This window comes from Misgurnus anguillicaudatus, chromosome 10, assembly GCF_027580225.2.
Source record: "Misgurnus anguillicaudatus chromosome 10, ASM2758022v2, whole genome shotgun sequence".
Taxonomy (NCBI): domain Eukaryota; kingdom Metazoa; phylum Chordata; class Actinopteri; order Cypriniformes; family Cobitidae; genus Misgurnus; species Misgurnus anguillicaudatus.
In genome coordinates, this window is record NC_073346.2 from 38,341,979 (window position 1) to 38,363,194 (window position 21,216).

The 21,216-nt window shown below is 32.9% G+C and overlaps 1 long non-coding RNA gene across 1 annotated transcript in view; it reads right to left on the reverse strand.

Moving 5' to 3' along the window:
• Window positions 1–9,540: 9,540 nt before the first annotated feature.
• LOC129448771 (uncharacterized) overlaps window positions 9,541–21,216 on the reverse strand; it is a 99,025-nt gene continuing 87,349 nt past the window's right edge. Inside the window, exon 4 of the long non-coding RNA XR_012371643.1 lies at window positions 9,541–9,673. This is a non-coding gene — a long non-coding RNA (uncharacterized lncRNA). The remainder of the gene's footprint in view (window positions 9,674–21,216) is intronic.

Genomic DNA, 21,216 nt, shown 5'->3' on the forward strand with positions numbered 1-21,216 from the left:
ATGCTATTTACATTAAGTGCAATACGCTGTAGATGCTATTTGCACTAAGTAAAAATAAAGAGATATTTTCTATTTACACTAATTGACCATATCAGCATATTCTTAGCAATATGTTATTTACAGTAGGTGAAAATAAGTTTTATTTAATTAATGCAATTATCAAATTTGCAATAAGTGTAAATAGTAATTAGATGCTTTCTATATTGGCGGATACTATTTACACCTCAGTATTTCTGTAGATTAACGGGATGCAATAATAACAGTGTGTAAATGATTACATTTATTAAAATTATTAAATTGATGCTGCATTACTGGGAGAATAAAAACCCTCCCTGCACCGACCTCCAGGGGCGTTGCTAGACATAAATCTTTACTGGGGCACAACCCACCCCCAATTTTTTTCTGACTTTTTCTTGAAAGACTGCTGTGTGCGAGAAGTGTGCAATTTTTTGCACAACCAACTATTCCTACATTGCAACAAGTACTGGGAAAGATAAAGTATGTATTTAAAAATATTTAAGTATCATCTTCATCATACTTAACATGAACATTATTAACATGTTTGGAGGCATAAATGGCATACAATTTGTGGAAATAATGACAGCAGAGAAAATATTTTCTTGCACATTTGCATTTTACATTATACAATGATAACAATGAATAATAATGTTTTTTATTTTTACAACAACAATTCTTCAAGAAACCAGTCATTTTATGACTGCTATACTAAAATAATCTTAATCATAGTTATTGCCAACTGTTTACGTAGTGTCCTAAAGCTAGTGAACTAAAAATTTATTTCATATCTGAAAATACAAAACAGTATAACACATACATATGTTGATTTTCTCAGCAGCAATGCAATTCTATAGACAAAGGTTTTTCTAAAATTTTTCCTCTAATATTTGACATCTGACTGGGTGAGGATGTAGTTTGTCTTACCTACCTCAAACTTATCTCTCATTTCTGCTTCCCTTTCCCTGCTTTCAACAAAACATTTCTGATATCAATAGTGATCGAGTCAAAATAAGATCATTATTTAGAAACTTACTGGTCATGTTTTTCTTAAGCTTACTCAATCGCGTGCATAAAACATGGATTTGTGCGTGCACGCATCAGTGCGACTGCTGTGTTGCTTTTATAAGCAAGAGTTGAGTAACTACATTGCAGATACATCAGTTTTTGACGCGATTATCTTTGTAAATAAATGCACTGCTAATACTTAAACTTGAGATTTACACAAGGGGCACCGCCCCAGAAAAAGAGGTCTAGCGACACCCCTGCTGACCTCCAACCTACACTGTAAAAAATACTTTGCTGCCTTAAAAAATGTTGTTGAATCAACTCGGATTTACAAGTCATTTCAACTTACTATTACTTATCTTGACTAGAGATGAGTTATTATAGCTACAGGTGAGTTGTTATCAGAGGCTGACACTACTTGAGTATTTTAAGTAAATTTTCCAAGCATCTGTGCTTCATCAGAGTATTTGTTTTGGGAAAAAATTTACTTTACTAAAAAATTTCACCAGATTCTAAAGCATAGAATCATACTGTGTATTCCTTTTATATTGCATATTAAAATTGATTTAATACCTAATTACATAAAAATTGTGTACTTTTACTTTTCTTGAGTAAAAGTAAAAAAATACTTGATGTTTAATGTACTCAAATATTAAATATAAACCAAAAACTTGAAATTATGAAATGTAGTGGAGTAAAAATTATGATAATACGTTTTTAAACTTTTTTAAACTTTGGTGGGTGAAGTTATATAAATAGCGTTTGCCAACAAGGGACGTAATTAAAGGATTAGTCAATTTTCTTTAAAAAATCCAGATAATTTACTCACCACCATGTCATCCAAAATGTTGATGTCTTTCTTTGTTCAGCCGAGAAGAAATTATGTTTTTTGAGGAAAACATTCCTTGATTTTTCTCATTTTAATCGACTTTAATGGACACCAACATGTAACAGTTTTAATGTAGTTAAAATTGCAGTCCCAAAGGACTCCAAATGATCCCAAACGAGGCACAAGGGTCCCATCTAGCGAAACGATTGTCATTTTTGACAAGAAAAACCAAAAATATGCACTTTTAAACCACAACTTCTCATCTATCTGTGGTCCTGTGACGCGCAAGCGCGACCTCACGTAATTGCGTAATGATGTAAAAAGGTCACGTGTTATATATATAAATGCACATTTGAGGACCCTTTAAAACAATAAACTGACACAAAGACATTAATTAGTATTATTCACATACAACAACGTCGGAACGGTCCTCTTTCTCCACACTTGTAAACACTGGGGCGTAGTTTCGCATATGTCATCCATGACCTCTTGACGTCATGACGTATAAAAGTGCACATTTTTCTTGTATGCATGACCAACTAAATTGTCTATACAGCATGAAGTAATGTATCCCATAATGCAATACGGTCCATTTCTTGTCCCATTATTTACCTCAAATATAATATCAGATCTGATTTCAGATGTGATTTTTTTATCATGGCTCAGTATTTGATCTAACTGCAAAAATGCACTTTGAAAACATTCACTTACAAAAACTATTTTACTTTCTAAAAGATAACTAGGCCTCACTGAAATCATTCAAATGCATGTTCAGTATTAAACTATGCGGTTTAAAATGTTTAGCATTCAATAATGCATAGTGTTTTATTCAGCATACTATATATATAAAATATATGAGGTAGTTTAGACAGTATTCAGTAGGCTGATTCTCTATTCCTATCTCTTTTAAATATTCCAGCAGATGTCACCTGGGGCTGCTGCTGTGTGTGTGTTTGTGTGTGTCTGTGTGTGTGTGTGTGTGTGTGTTCCTGGTCTGGCCAGATTCCCATTTACACACACGGGCCACCTTTTCCCTCACTGCATCTTCAGGGAAGCTGTAATTTAGCAGTAAATTCAATCATCCAAATAGCTGAATATTTTATGTTATTAAACCACAACTGAAAAGACGCTATTATTTATTTACACCCTAGATCTTCAAACCAGCATCAGGTGGTCTGGTGGGTCCAGTTCATCTTCAGAATGTTTTGAATTATTGACCAATAATCTGTCTTAATTCACGTCAGCAGGACAGGCGTTTCTTTGATTAATGTGACTCAAAAACGCTCGGTTTGTCTCGGCTTAAGATACCGTGCGAAGAAAAAAGTGCATATCTGCGGTAAGAGGGGATGGGGGAGGGTGGAAGGTATGGTAAAATATGATTAAATAAATTATGATGGAAAACAAAACAGGGTTTAGGTTGAGAACATTTGCCATGCTAAAGAATTCGGATGACAGAACTGTCAATCAAAGCTCACAGCGGGAGGAGTGTTAAAACAGAGCGACTCTGTATTTCATCTGCTGCCGGCTCTTCCTTCATCAAACATCTGAGTTTTCTGGATGTATTTTCACAGGTTAATGACACTTTCCACAAACAGGATCTGCTGTTGAGTACTATTACTTTTTAAAAGATTACAGCAGACGTGCAGCTTTTTGTAGTCACGAATATTAAATGTATGATAAACATTAAATTCATCTAGCATGAGAAGCAGAAACATTAAATGTCGGTGCCAGAAAAGAACAGAAAAGCAACTCATATTATGGTAACACTTGACAATAAGGTTGCATTTGTTATCAATTAGTTAATGCATTATTTAAAATGAACTATCAATGAACAATACTTACAACATTTATCATTCTTGTTTCATGTTAATAGTAGCAATTAATACATTTTTAAAATCGAACGTTGATAACATTAGTTAATGCACCATGAACTAACATGAATAACTGTATTGACATTAACTAAAATTAACAAGAATAAAATTTATACATGCTGAAAACTATATTGTTTATAGTTTGTTTATGTTAGCTAATGCATTTAACTCATTGGCCGCCACCTTTTTTTTAAGTTGCCCGCCAGCTTTTTTTGTGCTTTTCACCCCAAGAAAAAATGCCTTCCAGGAAAATATTCTTCTATAAGTATATAAACATACAAATATATCAAATGAAAGAACAGACCCTCTGCTTGAAAACAAACAAAACAGAAAAAAATGTTTAATCATATCTTTACTTGTTTTCTTTTATAACCTCTTAAATATGGGTAGTTTTTTTTAGCAAAAAGCTTAAAAATTGCATTTTTGTAAAGGAATTTTGTTAGGGATCAGATTCAGAATAATTATCAAAACATACACAGAGCTTAAAATTAATTAAATTAGTTTTTGCTTCAGTTTTTTATTGGTTTATGTAGTGGATAATAGCGGAATTACAGATTACTGTAAAAACACATCAGGAAAGCGTCATTGGCAGGGAAACGTTTTCTTTTAATTTACGAGATAACTCGTCAATGGCAGGGAAAGAGTTAACAATGTTTACAAATCATCGCTGCCCGACGAATCTCACGTATGTCCAAAACGGTTAGTTTTCAGGAAGTGAAAAAACCACCTATTTCAAAAGCAGTTGAATGTAGGGTTGTCATACTTGGTACGGCATCTTTACATGTAACCATATTCTTGCCAGTGTAATGATATAATCCACATTTGACCAAAATTGAGTTTAAATGGACATACGTGCATATTTTACAGTAACGGTGGTCGATACGCATTCTTCCGATCATTAATACGAATGGCCAAGTCGCGTTTCATATTGATAGATGAATGTTTACCGGCGAAATGCTTCTACAGGGTGGGAGATACGCGGCGTGATTGACAGCTTTGACACCAAATGGATATAAGTGAAAATCAGATGACATGATTTCACAACTTTTCATAGGCCATTTAATATGTGAAGCATACTGTATACGGAAATGAACCTGGACATTCAATCCGTCGAAAAATCTCAAAATCAGCTAAATGGAGATACGTGGTTTTCATCGGACAACGACAAAATGCATCTTTGTTACCCACGTTATATTTAGTTTGATCTCCTGATGGTGAAAATCAATATTTTTAGGGGTATATTCACAAGTTAAATTTAAAACTATTAAACCTTATAAAATGTGAAAAAAAGTCTGAAAAGGTGAAAATGGAGCATGCTGTGTGTGAAATGTACTTGATCAAATGTGGCAAATAAAAACTAAGTTAAGAATCAGATGTGGTTGTGGAATTGGATTAACAGCGGCATAAACTGAAGAGCTGATGTCGCACTGATAAAAGATCCCTGATAGTTTATATACATATAATGAAGCTTCAGATTGTCATTATACTATTGTAATATAGCTTCTCTTTAACGCACATTAATATATCAGAATCTGAAACTTACAGTCAATGGATGAAGAATCTAAACATGATTACAGCGTCTCCTCAGGTTACAGACCTTTAAAAGAGACGGCATGTAAAAGAAAAATACAAAATCACAAGATTTCTCTGCTGTGTCTGTTTATCGCTGCTCTTATCTGCTTCTCATTAGGCACTTTGAAGAGGACTATAAATTCAGTCACATTGTGATTCTCTATAAATTATAATTACAAGCAAACCAAATGTCAAACATGAAAGGTCTGAAAGCAAGATACATTTCTTTATATAAAAGACTATAGTAAATTTGCTGGTTGTTATTTAAAGGATCCCAGTATAAAAATAGTAAAAAAAGGTCAGTTTTCAAGTTCATTTATTTAGTCAGGGTCTGGTTTGAGTATTGAAGCATAATATCAGCCCGATCATTGGCTGAGCAATGTTTAGATTAGGAAGCAATATGCAATCTGTTTCCATGACAGTAGAAGTATTTTTGGTAACACTTTACTTGAAGGGGTGTACCGTGTTCATAAGACTGACATGACACTTTCATAATCATGACATAACATAAACTCATGTCATAAACATAAAGGGGGTTTATGAACGTTTATGACAACTGTCATTTAATGTCATTTGTTCAATTATGTTACTTTTAATTCAAAGATGACATTGTTAGCGACGTCTTTGTTATGACAATTTGACATTACCAAGACAAGATAAATGACCACTTTTTACCAGTGATAGAAATTGAATTTGTCATTAAAATGTCATTAAGTGTTAATACTCGGTCATATAGTTTTATAACAGCATCATAAACATTTTTCTTGACCTCAACTACAGTGATAGGAATCAACTTTGTCATTAAAATGTCAATTAGTGTTAATACTCTCTCATATAGTTTTATAACATCATCATAAATATTTTTCTTGACCTCAACTATAGTGGTACAAATATAATTTGTCATTAAAATGTCATTAAGTGTTAATACTCTCTCATATAGTTTTATAACATCATCATAAATATTTTTCTTGACCTCAACTACAGTGGTACAAATATAATTTGTCATTAAAATGTCATTAAGTGATAATACTCTGTCATATAGTTTTATAACAGCGTCATGAATATTTTTCTTGACCTCAACTACAGCGGTACAAATATAATTTGTTATTAAAATGTCATTAAGTGTTAATACTCTGTCAAATAGTTTTATAACAGCGTCATCAATATTTTTCTTGACCTCAACTACAGTGGTACAAATATAATTTGTCATTAAAATGTCATCAAGTGTTAATACTCTGTCAAATAGTTTTATAACATCATCATAAATATTTTTCTTGACCTCATCTAAAGTGGTACGAATCAACTTTGTCATTAAAATGTCATTAATTGTTAATACTCTGTCATATAGTTTTATAACAACATCATAAACATTTTTCTTGACCTCAACTACAGTTGTACAAGTATAATTTGTCATTAAAATGTCATTAAGTGTTAATACTCTGTCATATAGTTTTATAACAACATCATAAACATTTTTCTTGACCTCAACTACAGTTGTACAAATATAATTTGTCATTAAAATGTCATTAAGTGTTAATACTCTGTCATATAGTTTTATAACAACATCATAAACATTTTTCTTGACCTCAACTACAGTTGTACAAGTATAATTTGTCATTAAAATGTCATTAAGTGTTAATACTCTGTCATATAGTTTTATAACATCATCATAAACATTTTTCTTGACCTCAACTACAGTGGTACAAATATAATTTGTCATTAAAATGTCATTAAGTGTTAATACTCTGTCAAATAGTTTTATAACAACATCATTAATATTTTTCTTGACCTCAACTAAAGTGGTACGAATCAACTTTGTCATTAAAATGTCATTAATTGTTAATACTCTGTCATATAGTTTTATAACAACATCATAAACATTTTTCTTGACCTCAACTACAGTTGTACAAGTATAATTTGTCATTAAAATGTCATTAAGTGTTAATACTCTGTCATATAGTTTTATAACAACATCATAAACATTTTTCTTGACCTCAACTACAGTTGTACAAATATAATTTGTCATTAAAATGTCATTAAGTGTTAATACTCTGTCATATAGTTTTATAACATCATCATAAACATTTTTCTTGACCTCAACTACAGTGGTACAAATATAATTTGTCATTAAAATGTCATTAAGTGTTAATACTCTGTCAAATAGTTTTATAACAACATCATTAATATTTTTCTTGACCTCAACTAAAGTGGTACGAATCAACTTTGTCATTAAAATGTCATTAATTGTTAATACTCTGTCATATAGTTTTATAACAACATCATAAACATTTTTCTTGACCTCAACTACAGTTGTACAAGTATAATTTGTCATTAAAATGTCATTAAGTGTTAATACTCTGTCATATAGTTTTATAACAACATCATAAACATTTTTCTTGACCTCAACTACAGTTGTACAAATATAATTTGTCATTAAAATGTCATTAAGTGTTAATACTCTGTCATATAGTTTTATAATAACATCATAAACATTTTTCTTGACCTCAACTACAGTTGTACAAATATAATTTGTCATTAAAATGTCATTAAGTGTTAATACTCTGTCATATAGTTTTATAACAACATCATAAACATTTTTCTTGACCTCAACTACAGTTGTACAAATATAATTTGTCATTAAAATGTCATTAAGTGGTAATACTCTCTCAAATAGTTTTATAACAACATCATTAATATTTTTCTTGACCTCAACTACAGTGGTACAAATATAATTTGACATTAAAATGTCATTAAGTGTTAATACTCTGTCATATAGTTTTATAACAACATAATTAATATTTTTCTTGACCTCAACTACAGCGGTACAAATATAATTTGTCATTAAAATGTCATTAAGTGGTAATACTCTCTCAAATAGTTTTATAACAACATCATTAATATTTTTCTTGACCTCAACTACAGTGGTACAAATATAATTTGACATTAAAATGTCATTAAGTGTTAATACTCTGTCATATAGTTTTATAACAACATAATTAATATTTTTCTTGACCTCAACTACAGCGGTACAAATATAATTTGTCATTAAAATGTCTTTAAGTGTTAATACTCTGTCATATAGTTTTATAACAACATCATTAATATTTTTCTTGACCTCAACTACAGTGGTACAAATATAATTTGACATTAAAATGTCATTAAGTGTTAATACTCTGTCATATAGTTTTATAACAACATAATTAATATTTTTCTTGACCTCAACTACAGTGGTACAAATATAATTTTTTATTAAAATGTCTTTAAGTGTTAATACTCTAATATTAGTTTTATAACAGCGTCATGAATATTCTTCAGTTCAAAGTGTTTTTTAGGTTAATGTGTTTAATAAATAAAATCAAACATCCAGTTAAAAAAAAAAAAAATAAAAAAAAATTTAAATTATATTTTATTGCATTTGGAGACCGATTCATCTAATATTAGATGAAAACAGTACAATAATGGGTAAAGCCATGCAGCGTTGGGTCCATATTGTTGGAAAAACAGTTAATTACATTCAAATAATTAAATGAAGTGTTTTGTTAGTTTTTCTTTGATGTCAGAAACTTTCAGAACCCTCTGTGTGAAGAAGTTTTTTCATGTATTGTCCACATACATAAAGTTTAATCTTTTGACCTGTCTGTTGCATTTTGTTAAGGTATTTAAAATTGTTTGACATAGTATTAACACTTTAACATGACATTTAAATGACAGTTTAATGTAATGTTAACCAATAAAGCTAGGTTGTTTCTTAAGTTTGATTATTATTCTGCTATGTCATGTTTTTGACAGATTTATTACAAGTTGTGATGTATTGGTGTATGTTAAGTTGTCATAACAAAAACATTTCAAACCATCTTTGAATTAAAAATGACATAATTGAACAAATGACACTTAATGACAGATGTCATAAACATGCATAAAATCTCTTTCATGTCATGTCAGTCTTATGAACACTCCTTCAAGTGTTACAGATATTTTTAAATCTCAACCACTGTGATTTTTATATATTAAATCTACAGTAAGTTACTGGCAAACTGATGCTAGAAATACTGTAATTTCTACTGCCATTGATGAGTTATCTCGTAAACTTTCTGCAACTTATAAAAACAGGAAATATCGCCTGAGGGCAAACAGCTGTATGTATGTAAAGCCCTGTGAACTCAATGGGTCTGTAAAACCTAAAGATTGTTGCTCATCCTGATGCAGGACACCCCAGAAGCAGATGATTCAAAATCTAATATTTGGATGCTCAGTTCAGGCCACCCCGTTACCTTGAGACAGTAATCAGAGATGTGAACATCATGTGATCATCCTGTCGGCTGATTGGCTGACAGCACCACAAGAACACACACACACAGCCAAAGCCATTCACTAGCACCTGCAAACAACAGCAGACAGAGAAAATTTGTTAATTTCACACTTTAAAGACGTTCAAAAAGAAAAATATATCTTCATATAATAAATGATTAGATAAACAGTATGTTGTTTGCAAAACAATTATTTAATATAAACACATGGTTACTGACAACAGGAAAAAGTGCCCCATTTTATTCTTATACTGTAGTAGGAGAGGGGCTGAAAAATGCTGATGAAAAACAAAATTATGACTGTTTTTGGCACAAAAACACTTTACTAACATTATAAACATGGGATCTCAGGGGGGAAGAATTATATAATAAAAAATGTATGATATGACCCATTTAAAATGCAACCCTTATTATAGATGTGTACCTGGAGTCAAACAAAAAAAAGATGACCAAACTGGTACAGAAGTGTTTCTGTCACGCTGTACTAATAGTTTAGTAATGTGCCCATGATAATATGGTTAAAGTTAGTGTGTTTATGTGTGTGTGTAACAGCTGCTGCAAAACCACATAGAGAAGAATAGATACAAGATAACCACATACATGATGCTCGCGTGTGGCATCTAAAACAGCTGAGATCTCATTTCAGTACAGATGTGCAATGCATGCGGGGAAACTATTAATAACACAATGCCTGACATCCTTTATTGTATTTGGGTTAAGACAATTTCCATGAAGTGCTGTCAAAATCAACTTGTCCTCTTTAAAATAAAGAATGCAAATGCAGGTGTGTGGCCAAGCATTGAAGAGTTCTCAACTACATCAGAGACATCTAAGCAAGTGACAATTGTGACGTCACAGTTCATCCGGCTCAGATTAAAAGTGGACTGTGTGAAATACAGGTCCGGTGCTTTAATCCTGAACCACACAAAACTGGAGAAATAAGTCCAGTTTAGTACGGTATATAAACTGTTTTAAAGGATAAGTTCACCCCAAAATTAAAATTAGCCCATATTTTATTCAATATCCTGGCTCTTTTCAACTTTATAATGGCATTGGATTGTTCCCCTATTTTTAATGCTCTAAAAAGTAAATCCATCCATCAAAAACTAATTCATACAGTTATTAAATGTGACCCTGGACCATAAAACCAGTTTTAGGTTGCACAAGTATAATTGTAGCAATAGCCAGCAATATGTATGAGTAAAAATTACGATATTAAATTTACTGTATGGGTAAAAATTATCGATTTTTCTTTTATGCCAAAAGTCATTAGGATATTAAGTAAAGATCATGTTCCATGAAAATGTTTTGTAAATTTCCCCTCATAAATATATATATTTTTTAATTATTTATCATTATAATATGTGTTGCTAAGAAATTCAACTTTAAAGGTGGTTTTCCAAAATATTGTCCTATCCTAACAAACCGTACATCAATAAAAAGCAGATTATAATCATCTAAATATATGATAATACATAAATATTTTTTAACAACTCAATTTAAAAAAAAAATACCATTATGACTGGTTTTGTGTTCCTGGGTCACAAATGGGTTTTTGTAATGTTGGGTAAGAGGTCAGACTTTCGCTCGACCTCAACTCTCTCATGGATAGCGTACAGGCATAGTTTATAAAGTTTATAAAATATAAATGTTTCCTTACAAAACCTCAAGTCATATACATGATATGGCTTGAGAGTAAGTAAAATATTGGCAAATTATAATTTTTGGGGTGAACTACTCCTTTAAGAAGAAAAGTTTTTCATGTGAATAATTTTATATGAGTCTATTTTTATAACAACTTTCGATTTTATCGCACACAAAGCAAACCTATTTATTGTTTTTTTAAACTATTTAAAGTCATTGAAAGCATTGTAATGGGACATTTTAATTTCAAAAATATCAACACACTAAATTCTTCTGGGTTATTTTTAACCCAATGCTGGGTAAATATTGGACATACTACATGTTGGGTTAAAGGAATAGTCTAGTCATTTTCAATATTAAAATATGTTATTACCTTAACTGAGAATTGTTGATACATCCCTCTATCATCTGTGTGTGTGCACGTAAGCGCTGGAGCGCGCTGCAACGCTTCGATAGCATTTAGCTTAGCCCCATTCATTCAATGGTACCATTAAGAGATAAAGTTAGAAGTGACCAAACACATCAACGTTTTTCCTATTTAAGACGAGTAGTAATACAAGCAAGTTTGGTGGCGCTTACGTGCACGCACACAGATGATAGAGGGATGTATCAACAATTCTTAGTTAAGGTAATAACATATTTTAATATTGAAAATGAGTAGACTATTCCTTTAATAAATAAACCAATGCGAGGTTGTTGTTAACCCAAACACGCATTGCATTGAAACAACTCAGCATAGGTTTATTTCAGCCCAGTCTCACAAAATTTTGTTATATAGATTCTTTTTTCGTGATATTATTACAAATTTCCACGTTTTTCCGTGATCGTAAAACAAATTCCTGTTTTCGTGTGATTATCGTATTGGTTACTCAACGGTTTTCTTACCATTGTCGCTTTGGTTTAGGATTAGATTTACCTAAAATGAGATCCCTACCCAAACCCAACTCTAACTCTGCATTCACGGCGCATTCACACGAGGCGAAAGCGTTTACACTTCTCATTCACATTTAATGGGAGACGTCATCCGTTGCCGAACTGAATTGTGGATCCGTCGGCACCGCGTCAGTGCCGTTGCTTGCGGCAGAAGTTGAACACGCTTCAGATAAGCCTTCCATCAAGCGTTAAGTCTTTCGGCACGTGTGAATGCGCCGTTATCGGAAGCGTGGCCAACAGCCAATCACAGTGGCCGCAACACATGCTCCGGTCTTCCATAAACGTAATTGGCTGGCTCTGGCTAGGTTATTTGCATAGGGTGATCTGATTGGCTGACGCATGTGTTGCCACACTTAAAAAGTTAAGAAATGTTCAACTTCTACCTCGAGCAACGTCACTGATGCGGCAACGGCAGATCCACAATTCAGTTCGGCAATGCATGACATCCCTCATTAAAAGTGAATGAGAAGCGTTAATGCTTACACCCCGTGTGAATGCACCGTAACCCTAACACCAGGCGACATATAAAAAAAATCTGAAAAAATAGTATAAACCAATACACAAAGTGACATTCTAATGCAAACACCAAATCTAACCCTAAACCAAAGTGACAAAGGTTTGAAAATAGGAAAAAGCATTTGAGTAACCAACATGAAAACAGGAATTCATTATACGATCACGAAAAAGTTTGGAAATTTGTGATAATATCACAAAAAAAGAATAAAAAATTTATGTGACTATATCACAAAACCTTGTGAGACTGGGTAGTTAATTTATTAACCCAACATGTGTTCTGTCCAATACTGGGAAAATATAAATCCTTATAAAACACTAAATCCTTCAAATCAAGTGATTCTGATCAAAGTATCTATACACTGAAAAAAAAATGATTCATTGAATTTACTACATTTTCTTAAGATAAGTGGTTGCAATCAATTTATTTAAGCTACATTTAAACAAAATATATTAGTAAAGTAAAATAAAAATAGAAAACTTTTATTTAAATGTAGCTTAAATAAATTGATTGCAACCACTTACCTTAAAAAATTAATTAAATTCAATGAATCATTTTTTTCAGTGTACCAGTGGTCTCCAACATGGTGCCCGCATAGAGTCTGTGAGTTGCCCATCAAAGCACATTCTATTTATAGCCTCAATTTTATTATTTATTTATTGCATATTTTTAATATTAGCTTGGCTTCTTTTATGTATGTTAACATTTAAAAATGATAAAACATATCAGCAAGTAAAATCCACAAGTAAAACAAAAAGTCTATATTGAAAAAGTAGCCCTCCAGATTGTTTTATCCATTGTGGTAGCCCTTGCTCACGAAAAAGTTCAAAGAGCGCTGATCTACACAAATGTTTATGCAAAACTGAGCCTGACGCTCTGACTGCATATAGCTTGGATAAACCAGGCCAAGCAGCACTTCTGTGCCACAGTAAAGTTCATTTTTATTGGTGCCTTGCATCTGCAGGTGACGTTTCTGCAGCATTAAAGAGCCACACGTGGGTTTTACCACCAGTCCACTGTAAATAACGTGAAGTGACATCACGTAAATAGTTAATGATGCAACAAAATCCACAAGGGACTTCAAACGTCCCACAGCCGCAACAGTGACGCTGCTCTGTTGCCTCCTGTGAGGAATGAAGACCTGCCGCATCCGTGTCACACTGAACTTTGCCTGCGGACAGTAACAGGTGGCAAAATATTCAAAAGATGCCTATTTACAGACAATGCAGAAGATGTGTTGCATGCCGAGAATGGGAACATAAGGATGTGGTTTATTTTGTTAACATGCTTGAGGGAAATATGAAAATAAGATTTTAACATGTACTTCGTATTTTACATTTAAAGTGACAGTTCAGCTAGAAAGGTTTCAAGTTTATGTAACTTTGAATTACTTGCAAACATGCACTGTAAAAAAATTCCGTAGAAATTGCAGCTGGGTTGCCGGTAATTTACCGTAGATTTAAATTTATGTTTTTAACTGGCAACATTTTGTTCAAAGTTAAATGAACATTAAACATTTACAAGTCTTTGTCTTTATAGAGTAAAACTAAAAAAAACAGTATCAAGCAAAACATTATGGTAAACAAAATCTGAAGAAAAAAAACATAAAAAGGTTGATGATGACTTCTGTTTCCCAGAATGCTTTGCATGAGGCTGTTATTGTATAGTTTTATTCTGTAAAGATAAATACTTGTTAATATTAAAAATGTAATTAACTTTGAACAAATTCTTGCCAGTAAATAACATAAATGTAAATCTACGGTAAATTACCGGCAACCCAGCTGCAATAACATTGTAATTTATTTTACAGTGTGTATTAAAATACATATCTAAACATTATAATTACATTGTTTAAATAGAAGTGTTGAATAATATTAACTGTACAGTATCTTTATAAATTTGTCATGTTTTTACTGTTTGTTTAATGGTTTTATCAATGTTCACAGTTGATTCATCAATTTCTCAAATGATAAGTAAGTGGCTTGTAAAACTTTAGGGACTTGTTTACCATGTTTACTTTTAAGGTAAAATGATAGTCTTATATGTGGTTCATCCACCCTGATCATCACAGACAATCACAAGTATGCAATGTATAAAATCACATGATCAGTTAATGTGAAATGTATTGACAACACAGCATTGGACGGATGGGGAATGTGAATGTTCTGCCAACTGGCCTGAAACTCTTTCCTGCTGGCTTCACGCCATCTTTATTGTTCAGCTCTGATAAAGATGCTGAATTTAATTACTTACAATGTTAAATGTGTCATTATTTACCTATCCTCATGCTGTTCAAAAATGTGCAGTATGAGTTTTTCATTGAATGAACAGTAAAGCACCGAAAAATATCTGTATATGCTTATATGTGACCCTGGAACACATAACCAGTCAGAATTTGTAGCAACAGTCAACAATACATTGGATGAACCATGAATCATTAGGATATAAAGTAAAGATCATGTTCCACAAAGCTATTTTGTACGCTTCCTACCGTATATATATCAAAAATGTATTTATCATTAGTAATATGTGCTACTAAGGGCTTCATTTGGACAACTTTAAATCTCAATATTTAAATGTTTGGCACCCTCAGATATTGTCCTATCATAACAAAACATAAAAAATGTACCCTTATGACTGGTTTTGTGGTCCAGAGTCACATATACATTATGCCTTTTGTATGACTGTGGAGTAACTACACAAGGTGCTATCTGTACGTCATGCAAATAATAAGTAAAAAAAAAATAAGCTTAAAAGTCATTATACAGCAGTAGAAATGCCTGGAATGTTTTCCCAGCAAGCAGTAGCAATCATTTCACCGTCCAGGACTAGGTTAACTATTGACTCGATATAGTCCAGCTACGTATGAGTAACCCACTTCTAGCCAGAATTAACTTGAATATGGTTGCATGTTGTTTTTGCATAATAACTTGTGAGATGTCTTATATTTCATCATGTAAGCAAAGTCAACAGTGATTACAAGGTGTTTGCTTTCATCTATTTATTATTTTTTTCATGATTAGACGTAGGGATGGGCTATACATGGGTGATTCTCACGAAACCATTGAAACACCACGGCACTAATGATTTTAGCTTTAAAATGTGTAATATAGTAACATTAAAAAGCATCAGAATTAACACAATACTGTGTTCTACCTTGCACAATGTGTGATTTCAACATAAGAATTTAAAATTGGAAATTTTATCTCATTTTCTGCTGAAATTCTCATTACCGCAATGTGTCCGGCTGTGTTTGAACATGCGTTATGTTGTAATTAATCAAATTAACACAAAAATATTAAAAAATAAAATAAATGGATGTTTTGCTAGACTACTTTAGATGACAGAAAAAATATTTACTAAATATTCATGTATAATAATACTGAAGAAAAATTAGGAAAATGATGTGTCCATGCCTGATGTTCTCATCCTCTGCAACACTTTTTGAGAACAGTTTAAGCACACATACAGAATTTTAATAAAGTTTGATTTTGAGTTACCAAGCACATGGACCAGTTACTTCAAGATGGCTACCAGGTAAGGTCATTTTTTTACAGTTAATTTGAAATATTGTCTTGTCAGAATGCTTACACAACATTTTAATTATCATTACCGCAACAGATGCTTATTAAATGTTAATTTAATTAATAGAAGCATAATACTTTGATTTTAAATCCATGTGCAGAATCTCCAAATGATGTTCTTTCAGGTTTGTCATGTCATTTTGAAAATATGTCAGTGTTGATGTTTTCTGAGTGTTGCGGTAATGAGATTTTTTAGGACTAATTTTTAAAATTATGTTACAAAAAGTGTTAAATGATAAGTAAAAGTTTTTAAAGTAATGTTCCCATTTACTCCAGACTTTGTGTTTCAATGTCTGGTGGGAAAAAAAGTAAATTTAAGCAATTTTTACATTTTCATGCTTGACATTTTTAAAACCAAGTTTTCGTGAGAATCGCCCACATACCTTTAGGCATGCATTTTCTTTTTTCAGTTGTTTACTTTCTCTTAACTCGTTCCCGCCAGCCATTTTTTTTTATTGCCCGCCAGCAATCCTTCACAAAATGCCTTCCAGGAAATTTTTCCTCTATAAATATATAAACATACAATATATTTAAAATAAAAGAACAGACCCTCAGCTTTAAAAAAAAACTGAAAAAAGTTTTATCCTATCTTCATTTGTTCTCATTTTATTACCTCTCAAATATGAGTTTTCTTCAAAAATACAAAATTTTGAGCAAAAAGCTGAAATAATTGCATTTTTGTAAAGACTTTTTGTTAGAGATCAGATTCAGAGTTTACAAGGTGGAGAATAAGCTGATGCTATCTGACGCTATCTCACGAGAATTCATACATATTTTACGAATTGGCTAATTAGTATTAATTCATACGACCACATTTGTACGTTTTGGTACGATTTGCCTTGACCCCTGTGACGTTGGGGATAGGGGTTCGGATTCGTTGTTATTGTTGTTGTTTTTTCATGAGAATTGTATGATTTTGCACGATTAACTTCGTATAAATTTATTTTATTTTATTTTTTATTTATTTATTTTAAATAAAATCTAAATAATTAGATGTAAATAAATCAACAAAATTGATAAGGAGGGTGATAATAGCAATAATAATAATAATAATATTAGGAATATTATTAACAATAATAATAATGAAAAATTATATTAATATGAAATGACAGATAGCAATAATAGTAATGATAAACAAATTAACAAAAATACTAATTTCATCCGGACTTAAGGGGAGAGTGAAGGATCAGGAAGAAGATAAAAAAATCATATAAATAAAAAGTAATAGTAGTAGTAATAGCAATAATAATATTAAATAAATAAATAAATAAATAAATAAATAAATAAATAATAGTAATATTGATAATGGTATTAATATAATATCAATAATATTAATGATAATAGTAGATGTAATAGGGGTGATGAGTAGTAATAATATTAATAATGATAGTATTGACAATGGTATTAATAATGGTATATTAACGATAATATTAATGCAGATATTAATAATAATGTGTTATAAAACTGCCTCTGACCCACTCATGGCCATGGCATAGGAAAGACCCCCGCCAATGTCATGTTATAACAAACTATCTCAGTTAGGTTCCGCGGGGCACATACTTCGTATGAATTTATATGAATTAGCCAACTCGTAAAATATGTACAATTTCTCGTGAGATCAGGCTGTTTTTTATAAATTGGGTAAGAGTGCCATCTGGTGGATAATAGCGGAAATGAAGATTACCATAAAAACTCGTCCGGGAAGTGAGAAGCAAAAGAGTAAAGACTTAAAAGACCATGTTTATCAGGATACCTAAATGGGAATTTTGATAGAAATTTGACATATTTAATGTTGACATAAATGCTTACTTGCTCAATGAACAGCGGGTGCACGGCTTGCGTGCTCCTTTCACACAGAAACATCATGCGCATGCCTGTATAGCTCAGTTTGTGTTTTAACAGCTTAAAATCATTTGCTTTTAAACTGCAGTGCTTCAATATGTGTGCAAACTTTAAGTTTTCGTGACCTCGATAGAGACTATAGTCCAAAATCTCTACCGGTTTACAAATTTCTACTGATTTATCATACCTACTGGTTTATCGCCCACCCCTAGTTAGACGTCTATTAAATTTTCGCTGACAGCCTACATTTTGCCTTGTTTTAGCCTAGACGTCTGGGCTGTCTTTGGACGGCTATTAGACGTCTTTTAAATGCAAAATTGCTTGGTGGGTTGAAACAGGCTCAGTGGAAAAGGGGCAAGACAGCCCGGTGACACAGACAGGCCTCACGAGAGAACGACAGCCCTCGGGAGAGCTACATTAGCTCCATCACTGGACTCCACTTCCGTGTGCTAATCACCAGTGGAAAGTTATTAATGCGGAGAGCGATGCCACTCCGAAACAGCTGCTCTTGCCACAGCCAATAATAATACAAGATAGATAGAGAGAGAGAGAGAGAGAAAGAGAGAGAGAGAGAGGAGGGGAGGGCTGTAGAGATCTTAACAGAGCAGAACACACACAAACACACACACAAAGCTCTGGTGGGCTCTCTCCAATGAATTGTTTCTCCTCTGACAAGCATCTCATTGAGTTTCCCATCATGCACCGGATTGGTCATTCAGAAACGCAAAACACAAATAAGTCAAGTCGACCATCTGCTTGTTAGCAGCGTCAGAAAAAAGAAGGTTTTGTATTTTTTTTAATCAACAACAAATGACGTTGACGGGCCAGAGACCACCTGAAAAGAAAATCAAATATTTTACGTCATTTAAAATAGGTTTCTGCCGATCATTAAAAAAAGACAACACCTTTCTTTTTAATTTATTACCACAACACGCACAATCCTGGTGTCATCCTCATTTTCTAAATCAATAATCAGCACAGCATGCTTCATTAACAGTGACCAATCAGAGGCGAGCTGGGGATCTCATTTTACAACACGAGCGTTCCTAAGACATAAACCATCTGCTACTTGTAGAAACAGAAAAATCAAATTAATCCATTCTTATCATGCGTTCCGATTTTAAAGCAATTAAAAACTGTTCTTTGTCTAATCGCAGGCGCAGGAGTAGCTTCGTAATGAGCGAGGCAAACTCGACGCTGAACTTTCCAGGGTTCTCGACAACGCGTTTGGAAAGTTTACAAGCCGCACACACTCCAGTGAGCCGTTAGAGCTACAATGCAGATGTTGGCGACAGCAATGAATTTTTTATTAAGCATTTAATCATCACACAAACCAAGAATTCCCATAATATGAGGCCCAGGCACAAACTACGAAGGTGCCAAATCACCCAGTATAATGTTTTCTTTTTTAATAAGAAATAAACAGATGCCAATAAGCAGAACTTGTTTTTTAACATTACATAAAGCCAATGATGAACTGGAATAGTGAATATGCCTTAATTAAACCTGGGGATAGATCTCTCACAGAATGCTAATTTTTGTTAAAAACAATCCACTGTTTTTTTCCCTCTCTGCCCCACTGTCTCTAATTTCTAATCGTAATGGATTCATAAAAAAACACAGCGGATGACGGTCTCTGTTTAAAAGTGCTGAAGTATTGAGGTGGTGCTAATTCGCCTTGATGAACTCCCCAACATACAGTTCAAACACATGGACACGCTCGGTCGTTAGCTTCTTTATTAAGAGGTCGCAGCTGTGTCGAGGCTGTGACACAAAGTTATAGAGAAATACACGAAATTAAATCAAATGACAAATCACACAGACAAGAATTTTACAAGTAGATTTAACCAAAGATATTGGATATAACAAGATTAAGCATTCCTATTACTATGCATAGGGGACAATGCAATAATCAATATGGCTGCTTTGGCGATGGAAGTCCCGCCTTCCAGTTAATGAACCAATCGTCAATCAATAACGACTGTCGATTCTCTGGGGGAGGGGCTCTGTACAGAGTCACGTGAGACGCTAGCCAACATGTGCACGTGCGCAGTTGCTGAAGTGACCTCGAAAAAATTTGTTTTTAGCACAATGCAAGTTTTAAAACAAAAGACTGGTACAGTTGATGTCAAGTATAATTGTTTGTCAGATATATGTTGTTTAATTGTGATAATTTAGCACACGGTTTTAGAGATTTCTGTCTCTCACCATTTAACTCTTTCCCTGTGTTTTTGTGAAAGACTTATTGTCTTGTTTTGATCAAAACAAACTTCCTGGTTGTACAAGTTGGGTAAGAGTGCCACCCGAATAATAGTGGTATTGCGGATTGCCAGAAAAACTCGTCATTGGCAGGGAAGCGGTTTCTCTAAATTGACGATTAACTCATCAATGGCGGGGAAAGAGTTAACTCGTCAATGGCGAGGAAAGGGTTAAATAGATTTTAGTCTTGCATAACTGAAAAAACTGCCCAGAGGAATTGCAAATATGGCCACCTAGTGGCACGACTTCACTGAAGAGACTTTGGCTACGTTCACACTGCTCAATTCCAATTTTTTTTTTTTTGCAAGGCCGTTCACATTTCCAATTAGATGGGACCTTTTGTGATCTCCTGTGTGAACGTGAAATGACCCAGAAGTGACCCGTATGCGCAGAAGAGTACTCAACTGTCAACGACGTCACTCGTTATTTGCGGAAGTAGCTAACGTTATACATGGATGTCAACAACAGTGTAGTCAACAGCGGAGCTCTTATTTTCCCAACGGAGCCAGCACAATTACAATCTTGTTTTAAGAAGAAAATTAAAAAGAAGGAGGAGAGCAAGGTTTTTGGCCATGGCGTTTTGTGGAGCAGTGTTAGCAAATATTAATTAAATATATGACCACGCTTCCCTTCCATTGACCAGTGGTGTCAAAAGTACTCATATTCATTACTCAAGTAAAAGTATAGATACTAGAGTTTAAAAAGACTTTTGTAGAAGTTGAAGTATCAACTCAAGCTTTTTACTCAAGTAAAAGTGAAAAATTACTGGTTTCAAAACTACTTAAAGTATAAAAGTAAAAGTAATGTAAGGAAAAAAATGTCATTACAGAAAAAAGCC